This window comes from Myotis nattereri (assembly GCF_964212035.1).
Source record: "Myotis nattereri genome assembly, chromosome: 8".
Classification (NCBI taxonomy): domain Eukaryota; kingdom Metazoa; phylum Chordata; class Mammalia; order Chiroptera; family Vespertilionidae; genus Myotis; species Myotis nattereri.
Window position 1 is genome coordinate 44741064 of NC_138083.1, and position 26766 is coordinate 44767829.

At 44.9% G+C, this 26766-nt stretch overlaps 1 long non-coding RNA gene and 1 pseudogene across 2 annotated transcripts; one reads left to right on the forward strand and one right to left on the reverse strand.

Moving 5' to 3' along the window:
* Positions 1–910: 910 nt before the first annotated feature.
* Positions 911–26545, reverse strand: LOC308523189. The gene is made up of 3 exons (XR_013996307.1): positions 26424–26545; positions 25119–25242; positions 911–953 (listed from the first exon to the last, which is right to left on the reverse strand). It is a non-coding gene; the product is annotated as an uncharacterized lncRNA (long non-coding RNA).
* LOC308522845 (large ribosomal subunit protein uL15-like) lies at positions 16371–16812 on the forward strand (annotated as a pseudogene). The gene has a single exon. The product of its transcript is annotated as a large ribosomal subunit protein uL15-like (transcript).
* Positions 26546–26766: the final 221 nt, after the last annotated feature.

Sequence of the window (26766 nt, forward strand, 5' to 3'; positions counted from 1 at the left end):
AAATGTCACACCCACTGATGGGGAGAACACCCAGATATCTGTTGGCTAGCTAATGGGCTTAGGAAGCAAGCGTGTGAACTCAAGATTACCCATGCATTACAAAGGCAAAGAGATGACAAACCGAACCCACGACTCACACTGCTTTTTATCTGCGTTTCCTGGCAGCAGGAGGGAGCAAAGAGATAGCTGAAAGAAGACTTTTTTTTTTTTTAACCATCCAGGAATCCATTCCTGACTGTGAACCTGGCATCAAATAAATCCTGATACCAACAGCAATGCAGCACAAAAAGCAAAGAGAACAACTGTAACTCACAGTAATCATTAAAAATGTAAAATAATGCTTCTACATCCCATAAAACAGTTACAAATGCCCAGGGCATCTGAATTCTCTGGGGAAACCCACGGTGCTCTAAAAAGACACAAAATGCACCAAAAAAAAAACCACTTCACGGTTATGTAAATTTCACCTGAAACTAATATGCTAGCTAAAATAACATATCAACTGCATTTCGCTCACCTTCTTAGAACTTAATGAGCCCCAGGGGGCCGTCTGGATGCCTCGCGCCTGCTTCTCACACAAGGTCCAAGGAGGCTCATGGTAAGGAATGGAGCGAGTTTTCCTATCCGTCTCCAATGCTTTCCCCTGTAGCCAGCACAGGCATTCAGAACAAGCTGCTGACAAGAGAGGCTGGCCTTCAAGAGTTGCTGAAGGCTTACAACACATGTCTGTTATGTTTAAGGGTGTTCCTCCCAGAAAAAAAGCACTGAAAAATATTTTCCAATATTTCTTTTTTTCCATTGTTTATTCAATGTCACAAAAGCAGCCACACCTGCTCAGTGTCAGCTGAGAGACCCCAGGATGGAGGGAAGTCCAGCCGGTCACCCTCAGCTGACCCGCAGGACCCTGAAAGGCCACGTCAGGTCAGGAGAATCAGTCCCAGCTTTAGAAGCAACTGCAAAGGAATAAAAAGCATAAATCAGTACTCTGCTTTGTAATTACGTGGAGGAAAAATGCAGAGCAGAAAAGTATGCAGGAAAGTCAGGAGTAGGCATTACCAAGGCAACCTCATAAAAAGGCCAATAACATCCAGGATTCTTCACGCATGACTTAAAAGTGGACTGATAAGAAATTGCTTATCCTTAAGGTTCTTAGGGTTCCCTCTTTAAGATAAGTATTTATCATTTTTAAGAAAAAAGGTCTTTGTCATAAACACCTGAGGTTTTTGGAAAGCTTTTTTGAACATTCTAAGGTCTTACAGGTAATACTGTTTGTCCAATGCCTACCCTAGGTTCTCCATTTCTTTGTCAGTGGGAGCAGCTAACGTAAACCCCACTCTTAACCATTTCAATTATCACAAAGTTCTAACTAGTAAAATCCATGGAAATGGAAAATTTCTATCCACTGCTAACTATACAAGCAACAATACAAAAGCAAAAAATTAGAAAGCTTGTGTAAGCAGATGTCGGCGGGAAACCATGAGAGTAACAGTTACATTAGTATTCACTGTGCACGCTTGTAATTTCTGATATAGACTTATACGCTGAGCTTGTTCATTCTGAATTCAACCCAGGAAGGGTTGACTCAGACTAGGCAACACCATATACCTTGTCAATCATATCCATCCATTTCTCCCAAACCTCACTCACCCTCTCTTAGAAAGAAATAATTTGAAAATATAAGAATATTATTTTACTGGACACATATTCAACACTACTCCCCTGCTGTCAGAATTCTAGAGACAGGGGTGGGGGTGGGGAGTAAAACGCACAGAGGAAGCCATCGGGGCCAAATTTCACTGCAGACATGACATGCACTCCAAAGAGAAACAGGCTTTACTGCTCAGAGGGTGAGATTTATTCTTGCAAATATACATGAGCACAACATTAAAAAAAAATTCTTCATGTTGCCCTGGCCAGATAGCTCAGTTGGTTAGAGCATCGTCCCTAAACACACAAGTTGTGTGCAGGTTCAATCGCAGGTCATGAATGCATTTATAAGTGGAACAACAAATCAATGTTTCTCTCCCTCTCTCACTCTCTTACTCTTTCTCTCTAAAAATCAATAAATAGCTCTGACCAGGTGGCTCAGTTGTTTGAAGCATCGTACCCTGCACCAAAGGGTTGTGGGTTCGATTCCCAGTTAGGGCACATACCTAGATGGTGGGTTCAATCCCTGATCGGGGAACCTATGGGAGGCAACCAATCAATGTTACTCTCTCACATCAATGTTTCTCTCTCTCTCTCTCTCTCAAATCAATATAAATATGTCCTTGGGTGAGGATTAAAAAATAAATTTTTAAAATTAAAAAAAAAGAAAACGACTTCATATCATACACATCATCTCCTTGCCTCCCACATAGCTTTTTTTGAACAAATGCTCTTGTCTGCTCTGGTTTCCTTTTACCCAAGCAAGAAAGGGTGGAGACCACACCTTCCTTTCAGGTGCCCAGGTCTGTCCCCGCACCCCTTGGTCCTTCACAGCTGGCTTGTTCCCCTTGAGAAAAGACTTCAAATCCCTGCTGACTCCATGGGTCCAAGGTCCAGTCTGGTGTTTGTGTCTTGGCCGAATACGACCCAAGCCCCACTCCATTTAGGTTTTGCTTCAGGACATCACTTTTCTCTCTCTACCTTTTCTTAAGGATGTGGGAAGAAAGAGATCTTTAAGGTTAACCAAGAAAGAAAAAGGATCAATGTCCTATTTTCCTACCATTGTGTTTATAGACCTCACTTCTTCAATCCAAAATAAGGAAAATGAAGCCAGGTGAGGGCCTGGCCCATCCCAGGCAAACGGTCCAGATGACAGCGAGTGCCTGTGTCTTCCCGTGTCCACACCTCCTGCTCTGTTTCTGATGCTGACCTTACTCCTCCTACCACCTCTGGAGTCCCTGCCACCATTCCTCCCCAAGTCTCAGCAGTGCCTAGTAATGTTACAACCTGTGCTCTGCTTTTTTATACTCCCGCTCTTTCTGCACTTGCACCCCAATAGGGCTGGTACATACTGGACTCAAATGATTAGCTAGCCTTCTAGAATTTAATGAACTAAGATATACATAATATTTTAAAAAGCACCTGACACCTTGCCAGGGCTCCACACACAACCGTGACCATTATTAACCTTCACTGTGACCTCCCAAGATAGGTATTGCTGGTCTCATCTTAAATGAGGTCATTTATTCACAATCAGAAGGCTGATAAATAAGTCACAGAGTAGGGACATAGCCCTCAGCCTACCAAGTGACCACAATTCCTGCTGTTTTCACCCCACAAGGAAGGAATCTCTAATGGTAAAACCATGGACACTGCAGGCCCCCAGGGTGAGGTCACACTGGTGTCCTGTGGTGTGCTGCTAACGTACTGCCAGAAGGAAGGGCTCAGGTGGGCACAGACTGATTCCCGAGCATGACCGGGTGAGCAGCCTGGCATGTTCTACCCACCTGTGAACTGTAGAATACTACCTCACATTCAGTCTCAAGGTTTTCCCAACTTTAAAATGGAAACAATTTACTTGGGACATGGTAAGCTCCCAATACCTAGATATGTTCATGGCAAAAGCTAAAACCTCTTGAGAAGAAGACTCCAGAGAGGGACCCTGAAGTAGAGAAGGCAGCAAACCTGGTGATGTGAGTCACTCCCAACACTGGAAATGGAGACTTCACAGAACAGGCTAGAGATTAACAATGTTTTTTAAAAGCTTACTACCAGTTGCCCCGGCCAGTGTGGCTCAGCAGTTGAGTGTCCACCCAGAAACCAAGAGGTCACCAGTTCGATTACTAGTCAGAGCACATGCCCAGGTTGTGGGATCCATCCCCGGTGGGAGGCGTGCAGCAGGCAGCCAATCAATGTTCCTTTCTAATCAATGTTTCTATCTCTCTATCCCTCTCCCTTCCTCTCTAAAAATCAATAAAAACATAATTAAAAACAAAAAACAGAACACTTACTACCAGAGCTGAAAATATCACTAATGGTTTGGTTAAAAACTCTGAATGAACTCTGAGCTGTCTAATTTTTAATCTTTAAAACAGTCCTGAAAACTCATCCATTTCCATTATATATTACAAACCCATAATTAGGCCTTTTTCCTTTCTGGCTTGTCCTACATTTGAAAAGCATTCACCATTCTACTAAAGCAACTTCCCTCAGAATAACCTCATCATTCTGTACTTGCACAATTTTGTCATGGACATAATCACTGCCATCATGATTTCAGCAGCTATTTGTTGCACTACAATTTCCAGATGAAATTTTGGTGTGGAAACAACACAGCCACAAGAAGATAATTACTCACAACTCTACCATGAATATAGCACAGGGAGAATGAAATTAAAATGCTAATATTTTTATTATTTCATTTTTAATATCATATTCATCTTTATATCCAGAAATTAATGACTGGAGACATTTATTGCTAGTATATTTTGTTTCTGATAGCTCATCCTCCTCCTTTTCCCCCTCATTTATTGTTAGTATGTTTTGTTTCTGATTCCTCCCTCCCTCCCTCCTCCTCCTCCTCCCCCTCCTCCTCTTCTTCCTCCTCCTCCTCTTCTTCTCCCTTTTCTCCCTCTTCTCCTGCTACAGTAACTACTTCTGCAAAGTCTGAAAACCCACTGTAGCTCAGCGGGCTCAGCTGAGTGGCTGAGCTGTCTGCAGTGCAAGGATTTGATTCCCATTCAGGGTACATACCTAGGTTGTAGGTTCGATCTTCTGTCAGAGCGTGTATTGGAGGCAACAGATTGATATTTCTCTCTCACATCAATGTTTCTCCTACCACCCCCACCCGCACCCCCCGTTCCTCTCTCTAAAAATTAATAAATACATCCTCGGGTGAGGATAAAAAAAAAGAAGAGAAAAAGAAAATCCGCTGTAATGGACTGACATACCAATGCTACCATTGATCAGATTGGGATTTCTATCGGGTTTGCCCTTGGCAGCATAATCTTGAGCAAGCTCCTAAACTTATCTGTGCCTCAGTTTGCTCATCCAAAAACTGGGGACAAAAACAGAACTTACTCTTAAATTATTCTGAGAATTAAATTGGGTAACTTAGAGCTTCACAAATGCTCTGGATTTAGTTACTGCCAAGTCCATATCAGCAATTATCTCTTCAACTTATAAACTCAATTCAAAGATATTCAATATTTAACATTTTACTCAGGCGTGGATCAGTGGTTGAGCATTGACCTATGAATCAGGAGGTCATGGTTCAATTCCTGGTCATGGCACATGCCTGGGTTGCGGGCTTGATCCCTAGGGTGGGGCATGCAGAAGGCAGCCGATCAATGATTCTCTCTCATCATTGATGTTTCTCTCTCTTTACTTCTCCCTTACAGCGGTGGGGCTTTCAGTACCATTTGCTTCTTTTTCTGACAATGTATTAAACTTGATTATTCAAAGGTCACTTATGGCCCTAGCCGCTTTGGTACAGTGGATAGAACGTCAGCCTGCGGACTGAAAGTTCAGGGTTCTATTCTGGTCAAGGGGACATGCCCAAGTTGTGGGCTCGATCCCCAGCAGAGGGAATGCAGAAGGCAGCCGATCAATGATTCTCTCTCATCATTTATATTTCTATCTCTCTTTCCCTCTCCCTTCCTCTCTGAAATATATATATATATAAATACACACACACACACACACACACACACACATATATTTAAAAGTCATTTATGAACATCAGTCCACACATTCTCTGAAGGCATAAGAGTTCTTTCTCCAAAACCCAAAGAAAGTGGATTTGTTCTCTGAGAAAATGGAACAGGCCAGCATGCTTGGTATCAGATTCTAACTAATTGGTACTGGTTACTAGAGGCTTTTTGAGACTGACAGAAATGAGATCGTATTAGTAAACAAATCTGATGAAAGGAAAATTAGAGCCATTGCACTCCCAAGTATTTTCCAAATCTACCTTAATAAGCAGTTTCATTCTGTTGGTTCACAACCATCCCACGTACCGTATTACGTGAATTTTGTCTGATTAACTTTAGAATATTAAAACTAATTTTTGGCTTCTGCCACCATGTTACCCATTTGGTCTCTGAGTATATTTTGGTTCCTGCAAACCTACCCCCAACATCTTACATAAAACCAAAGGCAAAACTCAGGGTAATTTGCCCTACTCCAATCCCCTTGCTGCCACCGTCTCAGAGCATTAACTGACTGAAGAGAAGACTCAATCAAGATAGCCACTATGTGTTTTGAATAGTAGACAAATACAAGCTAAGCCAATGGTGGTAACCAATATATCATACTTCTAACTCACTGAAGGTTCAAGAATCCACTACCAAGATGTTGGGCTTCCCCAAGAGAAAAGAAAAGTTCCTGATGATATAGTCCAGTGATGGCGAACCTTTTGAGCTCGGCATGTCAGCATTGTGAAAAACCCTAACTTAACTCTGGTGCCGTGTCACATATGGAAATTTTTTGATATTTGCAACCATAGTAAAACAAAGGCTTATATTTTTGATATTTATTTTATATATTCAAATGCCATTTAACAAAGAAAAATCAACCAAAAAAATGAATTTGCGTGTCACCTCTGACACACGTGTCATAGGTTCGCTGTCACTGATATAGTCCTTAATCAACCAGTAGCATGAAGATACCATGGCCCAAATAGTGTGGGGAATATTAAAAAAGTGGAATATCACTGTAGTCTCTACAGAGATTAAGAACTAGTTACAGTCATAGACGCATGAACAGACTGAACCTCAGAGGGAAGAAAGGAGAGGGTGAATGGGAAGAGATCAACCAATGCACTTGTATGCATATCTGCATAACCCGTGAACATGGACAATGAGGTGGTGAGGGCCTAGGTGCAGGGGAAGATGGGAACGGGCTGGAAGAGATTAATGAAGGGAAACTAAGGACCTATGTAATACTTTCAACGATAAAGATTTTTTTTAAAGAATTTAAAAGGATTTAAAAGGTATATCTCAACATTCTGAATAAAATGCAATAATATTTTTAAAAAAGAACAAGTTAGAGATATAACAATTCATGACAACATTTACTGGTAAAAAATATATCTACACTAATAAAAGAGAAAAATGGTAATTGGCGTAAGGCGATACCTTTTTCATTGGCTAATCAGGGCTATATGCAAATTAACTGCCAACTAAGATTGGCAGTTAACTGCCAACAAGATGGCGACTAATTTGCATATGTAGGCACAATGCAGGGAGGCGAAAGGGAAAGCAGGAAGAAGCCCCCTGCCACTGACAGTGATCAGAAACCCAGGGGGGAGCTAAGAGCTGGGGGGCAGGGCAAAGGCGGCCCTGGGGCCACCTTTGCCCTGCCCCCCAGCCATGATCGGAGAATCAGGCGCCTTTGCCGCCCTGGCCAGTGATAGCAGGAAGTAGGGGCGGAGCCAGCGATGGGAGCTGGGCAAGGTCGAAGCTGGCAGTCCCAGGAGCTAGGGGTCCCTTGCCTGGGCCTAAAGCGAAGCCCACGATCGCCGCACCCCCCGCTGCCACTGCAGGTCCCCGCTGCCTGGGCCGGACGCCTAAGCCAGAGGCGTTAGGCCTGGGCAGGGGCGGAGCCTGCAACCGCGGGGAGCTGGGGGTCTCCTGCCCAGGCCTGACACCTCTGCCGGAGGCCTCAGGCCTGGTCAAGGGGCCGATCCGGTGATTGGTGATCGGAGGGTGATGAGGGTCAACTCCTCTGGCCGAGGCATCAGGCCTGGGTGGGGGGCGGAGCCGGGGATTGGGGGGATATGGTGGTCCCCTTGCCCAGGCCTGAAGCCTGGGTCAGAGGCGTCAGGCTTGGGCGGGGGGTGGAGCAAGCGATCAGAGGGAGATGGGGGTCCCCTGCCCAGGCATGATTCCTGGGCCAGAGGCCTCAGGCCTGGGCGGGGGCCAGAGCCAGTGATCGGGGGGAAATGGGGGTCCCCTGTCCAAGCCTGACACCTCTGGCGGAGGCGTCAGGCCTGGGCAAGGGGCCGATCAGGCGATCGGAGGGTGATGGGGGTCAACGCCTGAGGGCTCCCAGTATGTGAGAGGGGGCAGGCTGGGCTGAGGGACACTCTCCCCCCCCCCACACACACACACCCAGTGCATGAATTTCGTGCACCGGGCCCCTAGTATATATATAAATCAGGTACCTGGAATGCAAAGATGCATAGAGGCCCCAGCTAGTCTGGCTCAGTGGATAAAGTGTCAGCCTGCAGACTGAAAGGTCCCATTCAATTCCAGCCAGGGCACATGCCCAAGTTGCGGGGTGTGCAGGAGGCAGCTGATCAATGATTCTCTCTCATCATTGATGTTTCTCTCTCTCTCCCTCTCCCTTCCTCTCTGAAATCAATAAAAATATATTAAAAAAAAAAAAAGATGTATAGGGCAGGCACAGCCATCAAAGGACACACATCTACCACAGGTCAGCAGCTGGCCATCCCCAGGACATACACTAAGATCTGTGAGATGTAGGAGGCAGCCTAGGTCATTGTCAGCTGCAATCATCTAGGATTCAGATAAAATGTGAGTAGGGTATTAACGGAAGAGTTAGGATTTGAACATAAGGACAGAGGAAGAACGAGAAGGCAAGTATCCTAAAGGAGGCAAGAAGGGGAAGGCAGGCTTGCCTGCAGCACAGCTGGGGCTGATGAGTTAGCAGACAGACCAGATGAGCAGGGGGTCTTCCAACCAGATTCCCAATATCCCAGGCAAAGTTCGGAATGGAACATTCTTCACGCATGGTCTGCAAAACATTTTAAATATTTTAAATCTAGGAAAAATCATAACTAAGTTGGGGATAATAAATATACACTAAGCCACACCAGAACATGAAGTCACATATCACTCCTAGTTTTCAATAAACGCGTGTCCTCTGCTCCAGAAATTAGACTTTTTTCTTTAGGCCTATGTCCTTCCACAGCCAGCTCCCTAGAGGCTCTCTCCCCCACTTGGCAACGTGGTTCAACCTCAGACTCATAATGACCATCTGGATGGGATTAGTCTTAAAGGCACAGCTCTGATCAATCTACTAAATGCCATTTCCAAACTGAACTTTTGATTTCTCTGAAATCTGGCCTTTTCGATGAAATTTAATATGTGTTACCATTATCCATCCAGTACTTCAGACTTGAAAACCTGTTTACCTCCCACCTCTCATTTAATCAGTCTCTAAAATTCTGCTAATTTTGTCTCTAAAATGTGTCTTTTATTCACACGTCCTTTCCATTCCTGTCACCCTCCCCTGGGGTCCAGGTCTTCACCGTATCTTCTCCGAACCTGGGCTGGTCTCCCCACCTTTGTCCTTTCCTGCTCCATATCGCTTGCTGCCAAATTAAGTTTGAGAATATACAGCTTCATACCCACATCCTTCCCATTCCCCAAACCACCAATGGCTTCCTGCCAAACAAATCCAAAACCCCTGTTCCCACCAACATTTCTCATCTTTTTCTTATTAGTCTGGCTCACAGCTCTATGGCCCAGTCATACTGCATTATTTGTTGTCCAGAAGACATGATCCACCGCCCCTACCACCTTGGTACTGCAGGAACGCCACCCCACTTGCCCACATGTCCAGATTACTGCCTTCCCTTCAAGGACATCATCAAATGCTACCTCTTCTATCCAGCCATTCTGAAACCTCGAGCAAGGAGTAATCTTTCCCTCTCTAAACTCCAATAGCACTTCATCCAGAACCACCTGGCATTTGAGTTCCTTGTGTACCTGTATTCCTACTCCTACAGGGGTAACCTTCTAAAGGAGCATCTCTGTATGAAAATAACCAAACCAATGTTCTAAGTAAGTTAGCACTTTTTTTTTTAAAGAATGGTCTTTTTTTTTTTAATTGATTTTTTACAGAAAGGAAGGGAGAGGGATAGAGAGTTAGAAACATCGATGAGAGAGAAACATCGATCAGCTGCCTCCTGCACACCCCCTACTGGGGAAGTGCTCACAACCAAGGTACATGCCCTTGACCGGAATCAAACCTGAGACCCTTCAGTCCGCAAGCCAATGCTCTATCCACTGAGCCAAACCAGTTAGGGCAGTTAGCACTTTTTTATGAGGAGGCATTATGCCAAGAGTTATGGAAGACATAAGAGCATCAGCTGATAGCTACTTTGGAAAATTATGTTCGACCCATGCAAAAGAAATAAGCCCATGTAATAATATTAATAACTTTGTTTAATCATCATGTACAGATATTAGCTACTTAAAGTCATCAAAATACAGGACATCTCAGAGAAAGGGAGTCTCCTTAACAGAAGGACAAATCTGAGGTAGCATACCACAGTGGCTTCTAGCATAAACTCTGAAGCCATTCAAACTCTGGGTTCTAATCTCAGCTCTGACACTCTCTTTGTGACCTTGGGTAAGTCAGTCTCCCTGTGCTTCAATTTCTTATAAATAAATTAAAGTAGAGATATTAATACGACTGTGAGAATTATGCACATACTATATGCAAAACACTTAGGCAGTGGTTCTCAACCTTCTGGCCCTTTAAATACAGTTCCTCATGTTGTGACCCAACCATAAAATTATTTTCGTTGCTACTTCATAATTGTAATGTTGCTACTGTTATGAATCGTAATGTAAATATCTGATATGCAGGATGGTCTTAGGCGACCCCTATGAAAGGGTCATTTGACCGCCAAAGGGTCGCGACCCACAGGATGGGAACCGCTGACTTAAAGCCTGGCACACAATTAGTGCCATGCGTGTTCGTTAGTCTTATTATCATAGTGAAAATGTTTTCTATGGGGAGAAAAAAAAAAAAAAACAGGAACCAGATATTTGACAGCTCAGATGCCTAGCCAGATTTTTACTAGAGAGACTTCACCATCTTACAATCGTCAAGTCAGATTTGCTCTATTCCCTGACAAGGAGCCTTTGACTGACAGGTAGGATGGGATTCACTAGGGGTGGCTCTTTGTACAATTGACTGAATGCTGTGAAAACAGAGCAGGCTGCAAGACCACTGAATCAAACACAAAGCTTTTAGCCACTGAGGGCTGGCCCACAAACAGCCACTGTTTGCCATAAACAACCCCACTGTTGTCATCCAGATGGGTGCCAAATGAAGCCCATTGACTTACCCATTTTGGTCAGTGGCTCTGCATAGACACACCACAAATGCAATTAATTGCTGCAAAAGAAATCTAGAACTATGCACTGAATGGAGCCTGATAAGCAAGGTTTTAAGTTGAGCTTTTTAAAGGACACTAATCCACAGCATTCAGTAACACTACGCACATATGAGTCCGTTTCAAAGGCCACCACATCACACAGTGATTTACTAGCAGTGTGGGAAACAGCTGTAACTAGAGGGTACCAACATCCGTCATTTTCCCTCAAAATTTTTAGAACACAGACATAAATTGCCACAAATATCTCAACCTGAACTTGCATTGCAGGTACATATTCATACATAGTAAAATGAAAACTTCTAGGACACTTGATGCTTTACTATTTTTTACTAAAATTACTTATAGTTCATTACTGATATGTCATAATGATTAGAGTGGCAGAATAACAAATTCACATGTATCATCATCTCATTTTCTGATAAAAATAGAAATTATAAGAATTATGGTAATAAGACTGATGCTACACAAGAACAAACAAAAAATCTGTCTCTTTTTCCAAGGTTGGAATCTCTGTTTTCATTCACTAGTTGGAATACAAACATGGCTGCTTCAGCAAGGTATCTTCATTCCAAGTGTGAGAGGTTAGGCAAGATAGACTGACTACCAAAATAAACACCCCAAAATCTCATTGGAGTAAGGCAATGATGGTTTGCCTTAATCTCTTCTTAACACTGCATTCCAGAGCAGCTTTGTAAGGGAGGCTCTGCTCCACACTGTCATTCAGGACCCAGGTTCCTTCCACCTTGTGGCTCCATCATACCCTAGGACTCCAGCATTCACCCCTGCAGCTGGCCAGCAGACCAGAAAGAGAGCAAGTGTGCAACAGGCACCCCATTCCTAACTGCCTCTCATCTTTACATACATCCTATCCTGTCGGTCAGAATCAGTCCTGTGACCCATCTAGATGCAGAAAATAGTCTGTACAGTGGTTGTCAACTAGGGGTCATTTTGACTCCTGGGGACATTTGGCAATGTCTAGAGACATCTTTGCTTGCATCTGGTGGGTAGAGTAAGTCCAGGGATGCTCTATCCCACAGTGGGCAGGACAGTTTCCCTACAACAACAAAATTATCTGGCCCCAGATGTCAATAATGTTGAAATTTGGTAAGCATCTAGCCCAGCCGTGGGCAAACTACGGCCCGCGGGCCGGATCCGGCCCATTTGAAATGAATAAAACTAAAAAAAAAAAAAAAAAGACCATTCCCTTTTATGTAATGATGTTTACTTTGAATTTATATTAGTTCACACAAACACTCCATCCATGCTTTTGTTCTGGCCCTCCGGTCCAGTTTAAGAACCCATTGTGGCCCTCGAGTCAAAAAGTTTGCCCACCCCTGATCTAGCCAGTTGCCACAATCGCACAACAATGCTCAGGTCTACCACTATTTTCCACTAACATACACTCAAATTAATCCCAACAAATCCACATTATCAATAGTTTGTTTATTCATTTGCTTCTGTTCATTCATCCAAACTCCTAAACAAAACAAGGTCCCTAAGGACAAAGAATTCACAATGGAGCAGGGGCGCAACCATATTTAGAATTATCATACACAGCGTAAGTGGGATTAAAAAGAACAAATGGAAGGAAAGTTAATTCTGTCTGAGAGGGTTGGGGGAGCACCCATAGGGCAAGTGAAATGGGAGGGAAATCTTGATGAATATAGTTACAACTTCCATGAAGATGTTGTGGGGGTTGTGATTTGGGGTTGTGTATGTGTGTGTGTGTGTGTGTGTGTGTGTGTGTGTGTGTTTGGGGTGGAGGAGGTATTGTGAGGGTGTGACCCAGGGAAAGGGAACTGCATGAACAAAGCAAAGACAATATGAAAGGATATGATTTATTCCACTTTCTGATATGGGAGAAAATAGTAATTGGGATAGGAGGGGATTTTTGTTGAAACATGTTTTAATGCTGTATTCACGAATGTTTTCAGCTCCTAGCAGCTGATCGAATCTCTCACACCTACATTCTGTAGAGTGGTCCCTCCAGAAACATTTCACACCACCACACATTGCAGACACTTGTTAGCACAGGGCAAACCTCAGATAATAACCAGAAATATCACTGCAAATTCCCCCAAAAATATTCCATCACCAACTCTTTCAAACAACATGGCCTCAAAATCACATCAAATCGATTCGGTGGTTCACCAAAACCATCCATCTTCCCAAAGACAGGACAGTTTAGAAGTCAAACCTCTTAAATTATGTTACATTGAACCTGTTTAAGTTTTCACCTCTTCCAATTCTTAATCCCAGTGGTGAATGTGGGTCCCAAGATGAGGTTAAGAGCATGGACTGTCTGGACTCTGGCATACCCCGGCTCTGGCATAAACTCACCTAAGTTTCTAGGCTCAGCTACCTCCCAGATAACAGGCTTAAAGTACTTAGTACTATACTTAAAGCATATAATATCTAAATACTATTATCCTTGTACTACAGTTAGGTCCCCCAACCCCAAAATTATTATAAATTGTGGAATCTAACATAGTTTGGGAAAGAAAATATCTGATCAACTTCCATGTCATTTTGTAGAACATTAAGAACAATTGCAATTTGCTTTGGGCAAGATGTTTTTAATTCCAGAGCCAACAACAGTGTAAAATAACAGTTTTTCTTGATTTTGAAGCTAAAATTGAATTTTAAAATTGCCATATTCCTACACAAATATTTACCCTTCTTAGTCTCCTTACTTATTCTTCCTCTCTCAAATTGTTGCCTCTCTCTCTCACACACACTCTCTTTCTACTTGTCTTATTTTAACTGTGATCAGCTTTGGGAAAACAAAGTGTATTGAGCTGTTAAATACTATAGATTATATTGAACACACCAGTCACCTACTACTAAAAAGCCTCATAAAAGGAAGAAATTTGTTTCTTTACAAGTCAGAATCTCAAAGGAGAAGTTAAATTGAGGGAAGTGGACTGCAGAACCAAGAGGGGAGCCAGCATGTTCAGAATCGCTTCCTCCTATGGTGGGACAAGAATTCCAGATTGTAGTCCACCAGTCATTTATTTCTAAGATTTTAGTCTAAGTGAAACCCCATTCACCTGTACCAAAAGCAGTAACAGAATCTAATGGTCCTGCCCTTTGCAATAAGTCAGAGGTAAGGAATTAGATGAAAGCTGAGGCAACTAGAACCAGGCTGAATCCTACTTAGACTTCACAACTGATTGTTACAGCCCTTCTAATTTACAAGGAATTCTAAAAGTTATTCTAAGGAGCATGTTAAAGAGAGGGTTTGCTGCATCTACAGGCTCCACAAATAAGGTGAATTAAGTCTGGGGTAAAACCCGACATGTTCTTTTTAACTTCTTAGTGAAGACATTTTTCTGTAAATGAGCTTCTTATTAAGAAGTATGACCACCAAGGGATGCAATTCTCAAATGCTCTATATGTTATTTTGTCATAAATCCAAGGTGTGTGAAGCATTAATTTCTGATAGACCTGATTTCAATGTTGGAAAAAATAAGTGAACTACTGACTGCAAAGAAACACTAATTCTTTGAATTGATGTTTTTCATTTGTGTACAGAAATAAAGGTAATTTATTAAATGATTCTGTTTGCCTAAAAGATTCCCCTTTTTCTTAGACAAAGTAATAGACCATGAAGAACTCTGGCTTATTGGGAACATAAATGAATATATCTTGGCAGACATAACGATTACAGGGAAATCTGACGGAAGGGGTGACGTAGATGTCTAGCAATTGCCTTCAGGTGCTCTGTGGATGGGATTCACAGAACTGGCGACCAGCCAGCTCATGACTGTTGCTGGCAATAGGCTGCAGGTCCAGCCCGCACCAACCTAACACCTCCAGATAACCAGTTACACTTCCAAAGAAGAAACAACACAAAGGGTTATTGTTTGAGACATCAGCTAAACACTAGAAAAATGGTGGCTTATCTAAGGGTTTTATCTGTTGCCATTGAGGGGGTGGAATAAACTTTTCTCTGCCCTCCAGGTTCTTCTGGATGGTCTAATAATCAAATAGACATGAGACAAGATTAGCAAGAGGAAATAACCAAAAACAGAAAGTCAGAGACACACCCCCACCCCCCACCCACGAGAGGTTCAGAGGCAGAAAGAGGCAGAAAGGTCTGTGAGACATCCTGAGCTAGGGATGAGGTCATGCACTTTGGGGGGGCTTCAAAAGCTCATGGCAGGATGATCAGAGCAGATGTTTAGTAAATAAAAGTTGCCTGCCACATAGGTGGGTCAAAAAATAATCTCTTACTATGGGCAACGTCCTAATTCAAGTGTTCTAGGTAGTAAAAGGGGAGGGCAGAAGTCTTTTTGAGCCTGAAGCTAAAATTGTCATTAGTTCAAAACAACCCACACACCATCAATCTCATGAGTTAGAGATTCAGAGAGAAGGAATACCAGCAAATTGGAGTCAGGGCTTCAGACATCTCCACTCAGTAATTTGGCACAGGCCTGGTTCCCTTCCCAGCCCCTCATGGCATGAACAGACTCACTAAGAAGTCTCTCTGGGAGGAAAGCTCTGGGCACTGTGCTCACAAGCACCCCCATCACAGTCCACACTATGCTCATGTTCATAACATGGGCACATTCCAGAAGCATCCTAGCTGCAAAAGGAAAAGGCATCTTGTCTGCTAGCATCCTGTGGTTCCACCAAGAAGAAAAAAAAAATAGTCAAGAAGAGCAGAGGCTCACACATAAATACACTCCAGACATCAGTGCACCGAGGAACCCAGAGCAGATGTAGGTTCATGCATTTTCAAATTAGCTACCAAAGGGCCCAGACTGAAATCCTACAAGCAGCAACCCAGGCGGAACTAAAACCCCGCTCTCCAAGTTATTTCTGAAGAATTGATTACACCATTCCTTCAACAAGTGCCTGCAGTGTACCAAGTCCTGTGCCACACAACCCTACCAAGCACAACTGTTGAAGTGTAATTTCTTAAAGATCCCATTAACTTTACATTTAACTTGTATTGTCTAGCTCTCTTGCCTTTATTAAACAGCTATCTTCCTTAAAATAATAATAATCCCATTCCAAAAAGCAGATTCATAAATTAGGGCACTGACAAAGCCACACTGCCTCCACCTGTCTATCCTGCCCATTCTCTCCTGCCCCTTCTCAGAGGGTGGCTATTATGTCTAACGATGTATAACATCCGCAAAGCCTGACTCAGGATTCCGAGCAACCACAGAACAAGGACAAGGACAAGACCCCTCAGTATAGTGAGCAAACGACCCTGGGTCTTCTGGGATTGTTCTGGTTTTAAAATGTAAAGTCTCGCTCTTGCAACTCGGCCACCGACATGCCATCCAGACTGAGGAAGACCCGAAAACTTTGGGGCCACGTGAACCACGGCCACGGCCGCATCCGCAAGCACAGGAAGCACCTGGGAGGGGTAGCCTGCATCATCACAGGATCAACTTCGACAAATATCACCCAGGTTACTTTGGGAAAGTGGGTATGAAGCATTACCACTTGAAGAGGAGCCAGAGCTTCTGCCCAACTGTCAACCTTGATAAACTGTGGACCCTGGTCAGTGAGCAGACACGGGTGAATGTTGCCAAAAGCAAGAGTGGAGTTGCTCCCATCATTGATGTGGTGTGATCGGGCTACTACAAAGTTCTGGGGAAGGGAAAGCTCCCAAAGCAGCCTGTCATTGTGAAGGCCAAGTTCTTCAGCAGAAGAGCCGAGGAGAAGATTAAGGGTGTTGCTGGGGCCTGTGTCCTGGTAGCTTGAAGCTACATGGAGGGGAGTTCATTAAAATGTCCAAGTACTTTAAAATAAATAAAATAAAATGTAAAGTCTCTCCACCCAGATATCCTCTTAGTCCTGCACAAACTGAGTCCAGACCCTAGGAAAGGGAGGTCCCTTGCAGGAGGTCTTCATTTTGCTGGGGAGGAGTGAAGCCACAGGAGAAAAAAGGTGGTGTCCTTTGGCTGTGGGCTGTCTCAGAACCAGCTCTCTCTGGCTTCCTCCTGAGATGGCCTATCATTTTCAACTCTGGGCCATTTAAACAAAGCTTTACAAAGGCTCTCATGACAATGACACAAAAGAAATTCCTCATAAATGCCAAAGGCTGTAGTTTTTTGGATGTGGTTATTTATCTCCATGGCTAGTTTAAGAGCTTCTTCCGGACCAAGACTATTCATCCTGAGATTTCCAGCACAATGACTGGATGGTAGACGCTGAATAAAATGGACTTCAATCACATTTCCATGTATGTAGCACTTGTGATGTATAAGGCAACGCTTTATATGAATGACCTCACTCTTACATAACTCAACGAGGTTGACTGTCTCCCATTTTACAGATGAAGAAACACAGGTTCAGTCAGACCATATTCACTCAAGGTCATTGTGGCAGAGCTCACATTTGAACCCAAACTCCTCTCACTTGAAAATGTTTTCAGAAGCCCTGGCCTGGCACTTCGGTTGCAGTGGTTCTCAACCTTCTGGGCTTTAAATTCAGTTCCTCACGTTGTGACCCAACCATAAAATGATTTTCGTTGCTACTTCATAACTGTAATGTTGCTGCTGTTATGAATCGTAATGTAAATATCTGATATGCAGGATGGTCTTAGGCGACCCCTGTGAAAGGGTCGTTTGACCGCCAAAGGGGTCGCGACCCACAGGTAGAGAACCACTGGGTTAGAGCATCGTCCCAATACACCAAGGTTTCAGGTTTAATCCCCTGCAGGTTCAGTCCTCAGTCAGGGCACATACAAGAATCAACTAATGAATGCATAAATAAATAAGACAAAAAATCTTCTCTCTCTCTCTCTCTCTCTCTCTCTCTCTCTCTCTCTCTCTCCCTTCCTTTCTGTAAAAATCCGCATATTTTTAAGTACTCAACTGAATTCGAATCAAGTAATGTGGGCATATATGGCAAGGGAATCAAGAATTGAGAGAGAAAAATATCAGATTCATTTCTTTTATTCTCTGCCCTTTTACCTTTGCCATTGCCTAAAAAGCAGAAAATCAAATTAATTATGAGTTAAGTTCACATGTTAAGTTACAGCAAGTCCGGTATTTTAGTTAGAATTGTGCAGAATTATGCCTGGCAAACAGTAAGCACTCAATATTTAAGTAAATTTAATAAAAACAATTGTATACCTAAATCACTGATGTTCAGTGTTTCCAATGCTATTTTATCCACCCCCACAGGTGAATAGATGTATTTTGAAGCATCCGTGTGGAGCAGTAATGGATCGACAGATACTTACCACAGTTAAAAATGGCTTTCTACCTGCATGATTGAATTAGCTGGTACCACATGAAATGACAGTAATCCTTATGTCTCAGGCAACAAAGGGGCAAATTCTCTCAACAAAGTACAGAGCTCTATCCAGTGCTCTCCAACCACTTTTAATCTCATATTAACCTGTAAAGAAGCAATTTGCAAACCTACCCCAGAGCAATACAACTGCAAAAGAATGTCAGACTAAATACTTTGTTTGGGGACATTTATCTTAGCTCCATTCACTATTTGTCAAGCTGAGAACATTTTAATGTTAATGTATTCCTGGCCATTTTCTCCAAGCAATAGAGCACATTCCCTCTTTCATAATAACACTATCCATAATGATCAAGCATTCCAAGTGTTAAAGAAGATCTTCTAGTACTGGCAGGTTTGGCTCGGTGGATACAGCATCCTGGCCTGCAGACTGAGGGTCCCAGGTTTGATTCCCAGTCAAAGGCACAAGCCAGGGTTGCCATCTCGAACCCCAGTAGGGGGCGTGCAGGAGGCAATGGATCAATGATTCTCTCTCATCATTGCGGTTTTTCTCTCTCCCTTCCTCTCTGAAATCAATAAAAATATATTTTTTTAAAAAAAAAAAAAGATCTTCTATCAGGTGGGTGATATTCCAAAGAAGTGAGGTACACCAGATGTCTGTCACAAAGGCACTTATGGTCACAAGTGAATTAGGAAGATATGTTAGCCAGTTGTAGCAACTGATACCCACTGGTGTCAAACCCTAACAGCACAGTCTGCTCCTTGAGATTGTGGGGTGACCAGGTGGGGTGCAAAGTTCTAATACTGCTTGCTTTATGTCACCAAGAGAGTGCTTTTGTTTTGTCGTTGCTTTAGAAGAAGCCGGATAATTGAAGTTGAAAAACTGACTGTCAATAACAATTCATTTTGTTAGCACGATAAGCCTCATAGAAGCCATTCTCCTCCCAACCATTGGTATGCAGGCTGTAGCCTGGCAGCTCTAATTTGATTCAATTTTTAATCATTATTAATGCAAGTAGGCAAAGCTCTTAAAAATAAGTCTCTCTTAAAAGTTCCTTTAAATCTACAGACCAAAAGTATCTATAATTCCTTTATCACAGTAGGTCAAAATCATTTCTGTATTGTGAATGATTATTTACTGAGCCCTTACTTTGTACGAACATGGCGGGAGGTACAAGTAGGGTCAAACCTCATCAAGTCTTTATCTTTAAGGATTTTGCAAAGGAACTGAGATCCTGCTGGACCTGGTCTCTACATCTACCAGCTCAAAGAGGGATGTGTAGCCCTCACCTCTCCCCCCACTCAGCAATGACTGGAAGAGTCCTTGCTCTAGTGATGTGTGGCCTGATGAGAAAAGACATCCTGAGACATTTTTTCAATACCCCTCCCTTTAGCTTGAGTGGGTTTCTGTTCTTTGCAATTAAACAGAAACAAAAAGACACATCAATCTTAGGTGATGATACAAGATATAAGTGCCCTCTGTAAAATGAATGAGTGAATGTTGAATGAAATGAAAGATGGAGGCAACTTTGCCAAAGAACTTTGGAGTGAAGGACTGGTAAGTTCTGAAGTGATAGAGTTAACTTTTTCACAGGAGTTAAGAGCGGAATCGACCTTTAAAGATGGGGTATAGACAGAGGACTCCATAGGCCACAGAATGTTCCAAAATTAAGAAAGAGGCTATGCAATGTGTTTTTGAGAAACAGTGGGTTAACCATCCAAGCTAATGGGGTGGTTTAAAATCAGGCAGAGCAAGTCAAGGTTGAAATAGCTTTTAAGAAAAGAATATGAGCTTCTCCCCCCTCCCACAACCAACAAACAACAAAAACCATAAGCCACTGAAGGCTATTACACAAGGGAACAAACAATTAGAACAGCACACCATTGTAAGGGTATTTGTAATATGAATTGGTAGTGGGAAGCCAGGAGGTGAGGGTACCCACTGTAATAGCCCAGAGAGAAACAAGATTCTCAGTCAGGATGGGGCAGTGGGGGTGGAAATTAAGGGAAAGGTGGGGACTGTCACTAGGGAGGGACAGTTAACCCATTCATAAACAAAATATCAATATAATAACAATGTTCCCTACTTCCACAGTGTCTATCTGTCAAAGCTTTTACCAAAATCCCCACAATTCATACAGAAGTCCAGTGAAGAGTGTATCCAGTGTGATTATTTGAATTTATAAATGGGAACTAAGCCAGAAAAGTCACATTTGCTGGTAGGTAGGAGTAAGATGGGAGGAGCAGAAAGTAGTGAAGAGCAGAAAGAGAAAAGAGCACAGAATAGGGCATCTGTGATTCCACTTTATTCTGAGGACTTTGCCCGACTTTGTCCCAAGGTGGCACATCTGCATTTGCCCCACATCTGGCCTAGTCATTTTGATCCCTTTTTTGCATGAAGGTCTGACATCCCTTTTATCATGCAGGAATGAGTTTAATCTATGCAGGAATAACTTTTATCACTTGCAATGAGTTTAATCTATGCGGGAATTAACAAATCAATTGGTGAATAAGGAGTCTTTTCCCACTCATCCCCTCCACTCCCAGCACAGCACAAGCAGCCTCCTCCCATCCCCCCTCCACCACCCCCAATCCTACCCCCCAGATCCACAAGGAATGTCCTCTCAGCCTCAAGCAGCCATACAGGGTCAGGCCAGGAAATCCCAGGCTGAGAAGCACTCAAAGAAAATGCAAGTTGCAAATACACAACTTGAGGCCTTCCTCTTTAAATCTGACAATGACTAAGTCAAGCAGAAGTAAAAAATCCTTTAAAACAAGTGCTTATTTTATCCAAATTGTGACTTCTATCATTGAGGCCGACCCTGGAATAAATACCCAGTGCAGCTCCAGAAGCCATGAGGGAAGGAGCAGGGAAACCGACGCCTTCCTCCCTTCAGGCTCTGGGACCTTGCCCCTGGCAGCGCCAGGAACCATATTCACTCCACAAGTGTCTACCTGGCTGGTTTTGTTAGGAAATTAAAGTGGTGGGAAGTCAGAGGCCAAACAAAATACAGAAATGTGTTTTGGAGCTTCCCAAATATATTCCAAGATTAGTCCCTCAGGGCTTAATTTTCCCTCTCAGTCTGTCCTCGCTCTCAGCCCAACCCCGCACTGGTTCTTGGAGGTCAAGGCTCTATCTGGCTCCCCTACTTGGTCTCTTGGCTGCTCATCCCCCACTTCAGAAGCTTTTTGGGTGCAACCTTTAGTTACTCAAGGGACACTGGGCCAGGGGGCAGCCTGTGTTCTCAGGCCAACACTCATGTCCTCTAGTCACTGTGACTTGAGGGCTCACGGTCAGCTCAGTCTGTCACCCATCTGTGGAGAACTGTCTGTACAAGATGACTTCAGCGAGTTGATTGAGTCAGAAGCAATACGATTCTGTTCAATTCCATGCTTTTGCTAAAAGTACTCATCAAATCCTAAAAATTCTAATCCATGCATGTATTTATCACAACATGAACCAAGATATTTGAGTGACCCGCACTTCCCACAGCCAAATCTCTCTACAAGCCACCAACTGCTTGATCCAGAGCTCTTTGCAATGCCTGTTTCACCCAACTGTTTGTAGGGAGTGCAGCAAGGAAGGCCTTAAAACTTACCGTCGAGTCACCCTGGTTGCTGATGGAAATACGCACACACCAGAACTCTTGAGTGTCCTATTGGTCCTGTGACCAAAAAAGCTCTCATCCAAATTGCTCTTTCTAAACATCAAAGTGACAAGAGTATATGACAAGGCTACCCTACACTCACCCTTGCCTGTTCTAGGTCCCATCTGTTGCCCTAGTCTTTGCTGGATGAGGCCACCCCGTGGTTGATGCTCGGCCCTTTGCCACTTTTTCTACCCTGAGCTGTTCCAAACAAACTCAGGAAGTCTTAGACAAGTGGCAGATGGTGAGGGAGGGAAAGTCTGTAGGTAACACCTCTTGGTTACATAATGCTAAGCACCAAACCTCCTAGAATCAACCAGCCTTGGAAATATCTCCTGGCTTCACACTTCAGAATAACTAACTATGCAGAAAGAGAGAAAATTATAATATTTTCACTTGATGACCAGTGTACAGTCATATTAGATTGGGGCAGAACTAGATTAAGATACATATCACTCATTCATTCATTCATTCATTCATTCATTCATTCGATTCTTGTGTAATGCCCAGTACCTACAAAGCACTAAGCTGGGCCCAGTAGGGAGACACTTTATAAACTTGTCTAGGCCACATCACTTGTGGAAGCTATTCATGCTGCCCCTACATCCCGTTCTCCCTTTTCAGGACAAGAAATATTGAATTGTGGCTAAATGGGGTCACAGCACTAGTCCTGGCAGAGGCAATGTAAGTCACTTCTGGGTCAGATCATGTCATGAAAACAAGATCCGCTAGCTTCCTTTCCAGTGCTGCGGGGATCTTGCAAGCACACCCGAGATCACACCTCTATTGACTTGGGTCCCTGAGGGACTACAATGAGCAGGACCTACCTGCTGACCACACTGGATACACACCATACAAAAGAAACCAGACTCAGTACTCAGCCACTGAGATTTGGAGGTTATTTGTTACTGCAGAATAACCTAACCTATCTTGCTGATACATTACCATTTTAAAAAGAGAGGAACCTGCAAAGCCCCCTCCCCCCCCATTCTGTTTTCTAAATCAGATCATTCAGAAAAGCAGACCTTGTTTCAAAATTCAAGTGCAGCAGGGACTGAATAAAACCTTGAAATGCGGAGGGTGCCGACAGGATGGACACATTCAAACCCTGAAAGAGTAAGGAATGAAAACAGAATGACTTTTCAACAGCAGTGAAATCTAACCATTTGTGAGATTCAGCTGAAGAGTTCAAAGGCTATGAAGGAAAGGTCACCTTCTAACAACAGGCCCAGTCCCTTACGAAGTAGTGAGCACCCCAATGAAAGCGGCATTCAAGTAAAGGCTGAATGGTCAGATGCCCCCTCCGCAGCAGTCCCCCTCCTCTTACTCCTTCTCACTAGCTACCACTGAACTTAACAAGAATCAGGTCATCATTTCTCTACCACCCTATAAGCTCCCTGAAGGTGGCTCATTTTTATGTCACCACACCACACCCCCATTCCTTGGCCCTTATCACAAGGCCCTTTATCTATTAGGTGCTTGATAAACATCTGCTGAGTGAATTAAATGAATGCTGAAGAAAGAGCTCTGGAGGCAAAGGTTGGTCTAATAACCTCTAGGGCTGCCCCTACCTAAAGCTAAACACACTACTGCAGACATCTGGGGGCGGGGGAGCCTCCACCTAAAAAAGTAAAAATAAAATAAAAATTGAACAGCAATATGACACTTTATTATGATTTATTACTGCACACAATTTAAAGCCACAGTGAAACCTAACACTGGACAATGTTCATCTTTGTTCCTGGATGTGCATTTACATGTGCAGGTAGCTGTTTTCTCATACGGAATTGTGTGTGTGAGGTATTTATTTTTTCTATTTAAAAAAAAACACACACACCACACCCTTTGTTTCTATTGCATTGTTACATTCCCTATTACCACCATCACGTGGTTTTTCTTCTTGCAGGAACACAGCACACACCCTGCATTATTGCTGACATAAAGACTGTCAAAATACCTCTATCCTAACAGCATTACACATCTGATCTTTCTAACGCCTTGGCCTTTGTTTCAGCTGGGACTGGGTAACTCACCTACTTCTCCCAGTGATTCCTGCATGCTTACAGCAGAAGGATAAATGCCAGTGTCACTATATTTTTTAAAGTCACCTTTCAAGACAAAACTACCCTGGAGGTGAAGGACAAACCTTTCAAGTTATTTTATTTTTTTAAGGGTTTGGGGGGGAGGGGGGAGGAATGGTGAAGAGAGAATCTGCCACAGATACTGTGCTGCTGCCACTGCTGCAGAGCAAGAACACCAATAACCAGTAGCCTTTGGTCCTCAGCAGCCCCTCCTTCCTACAAGACAAACCCCGAGTCCATGTCCATGACCATTCTTATCCCCTGCTACTTGTGCAGGTTGCCGGGACTCTGCCCTCTAGGAGAAAATGCCAATGCCAAGGTGTCCTGTGTCTGAAGGTTACGTTTTCATTGAGCTTTTTCAAGATAACCCCAGATCTGGTTAGGTTGCCGTCAAAACAGGACTATCCTTGGAAAGAAAAGAGCAGGCCAGAGTTTTTGGAAAAGAACCAACAACCTAAAGATAAAATGCAGACTGAGAGCCTAATGGTTCACAGCTTTATAAATGGAAACTTAACAGAAGCTCTGTTTTCTGTTCTTTCTGCTCCCCCAACAGCCTTCCCTTCCACCGCCCAGTAACTTACAGCTGGCAGGGTGATGTTGCAAACACTGTTACAAGGAAGGGATGGAGGAGAAACATCATTTCATAAGAAAGTCACTACATTTGACTGGTGCTCTAACTGAGCACCAGTCCAACCTGTAATCAGCCTTAGGATGATACCTTCTCAACAAACACTATGTCCCACTGAAGCCAAAATATATTACTACAGATAAGAAACCCAGCATATATCCAAACCCCACATTCAGATACAGCTATGTATTGATTATATCAAAATTCTCATCCAAAGAAACCAGGTGTAATTTACACAACCCCAAACGCACCCTGCCTGCCCTCAATGACTTCTTCAAAAGGAAGGTTTGAAGTCATTGGCGATTTCTTTCCAGCAGCCCCCACTCATCCTCCTCACGGGTAGGAATGGAATGGTGTGATGCAGAAACCACCCCAACGGCCCCGAGCAAAGCACTGTGGGCCCAAATGACCCGGGGACACCCAGGCGGCTACCCAGATTATTGGGGGGAGAAGGGGGTTACCTGAATCTGTCACCGAGTCTCTTTCACCCCCTTCTGCCTGATGACATCAAGTGGAAATGGTACGCGTTTGGGATGCAAGAGGCTGACAAGCAGGAAGCACAATTGAGTCTGAGCTTTGTTCAGCCTGCGGTGAAATACATGCAGTAGGGGTTAGATACGAGCAGCAGAGAAAGAAATCCAAGCTTCCACCGGGCCAGTGGCGGAGGGGTGCACTGAGGCGGTGGGGGACGGCGGCGGAGGTGTGGAGGGCTGGCGGGCGGCGAGGGGGCGGAACGCTTCTAATTGTCTCTACAGGATAAATAACCACCTCCCTCCTTCCTCCCCCCCCCCCCCCCATTCATCTGCAGTCTCCCCCGCCCCCAAGTTCTCCTTTGGTGGTAGGGCTTCTGCTAGCAACTGTACTCCCTCAAGAACGAAATACGAGAAAGCGGAGGATAACATCTTGGGGCGAATACACACTAGCAAAATCTACTAGGTAAAGCCGGTTACATGGGAATGCGGGGCGCCCAATCACCCGCCCAGACAGACACGCCAGCGCTGCATTCGCGAGCATCCTCCTTTCCTTCACGCCGTCTGCCACCTCATCAAGTCCCTCACTGTGGCCGATTTCTCTACTCTTCCCAAAACCATGCCACGCTCCCCCCACCCATCCCCACCCTAGGCGGGATCGGGGGGCGCCGCTTCTCAGGCGGAGTCCCACGAGTCCAGCCTGCTTTGTCCTGTCGCTGCCCTTCCAGGAGCAAGCGCCCCGGGCGCGTGGGTCGGCACAAAAGACCCCCCACATCTGGCCCGCCACTGCGCCCCGTCCTCCCGGGAGGGGCCGTGGGGCCGCAGGGGGCGCGCAAGGGCAACTTCTGCGGGTGGGGAAGCCGCTCGCCAAGGGGCTTGCGAGGGGACCTACTCGAGTGTGTGCGAGGTGGGGGCGCAGCTGGGACGCGCGCGGCGCGGGCGGGAGACAGCTCCTTCGGACCGGAGCTCCAGGGGGCATCCGAGGACTCGGCGGAGCCGCCGACAGCGCCATTCCCCTCCCCAACCCCAGTCCACAGCCCAACTCCGCCAGCGCTCCCAACAAACGCAACTCCAGGGACCCCCCCACCGTGCCCCTCGCTCCCCGCCCCGAAACCCCTGCGGCCCGCCACCTCCATCCACAGGCCAGAAGGTACCCCTCCATGCCCCAGGCGGCGGCTCCCCTTTCCCGCTTCCCGCTCCGGGCGAGGCAGCCTTGGGGACGCTGACATCCCCGCGCGCCCCGCGCGCCGCCCCCGACCCAGGAGAGACAGAGCAGAGGAACAAACCGAAACTCACCGACCTCTCCCGGCGGCGGGCTCGGGCGCTCCCTACAGAGGCGGCGGCGGAGGCAGCATTGCCGGGTGGTCCCGGAGCGCCCGCCACCCGCTCGGCCAGACGCGCGGCGCGGGAGCCCGGCGAGCGCAGGGAGCGCGGCGTCGGCGTCTGCAGCCCCAGCTCCGCGCCCCGCCCGCGGGGAAGCGCCCCACCTGCCCGGCCGCCCTCCGCGCTCGCGGCCGGACTCCGCCGCCTGGCGCTGGGCTGCGAGCGGGCGCTTTCGTGTCACCGCCCAACAAACGCACCGAGCGGGTGGGGGCGGGAGGCCGGGCCGGCTCCCCGCGGTACCGCCCTCCCCGGCGGC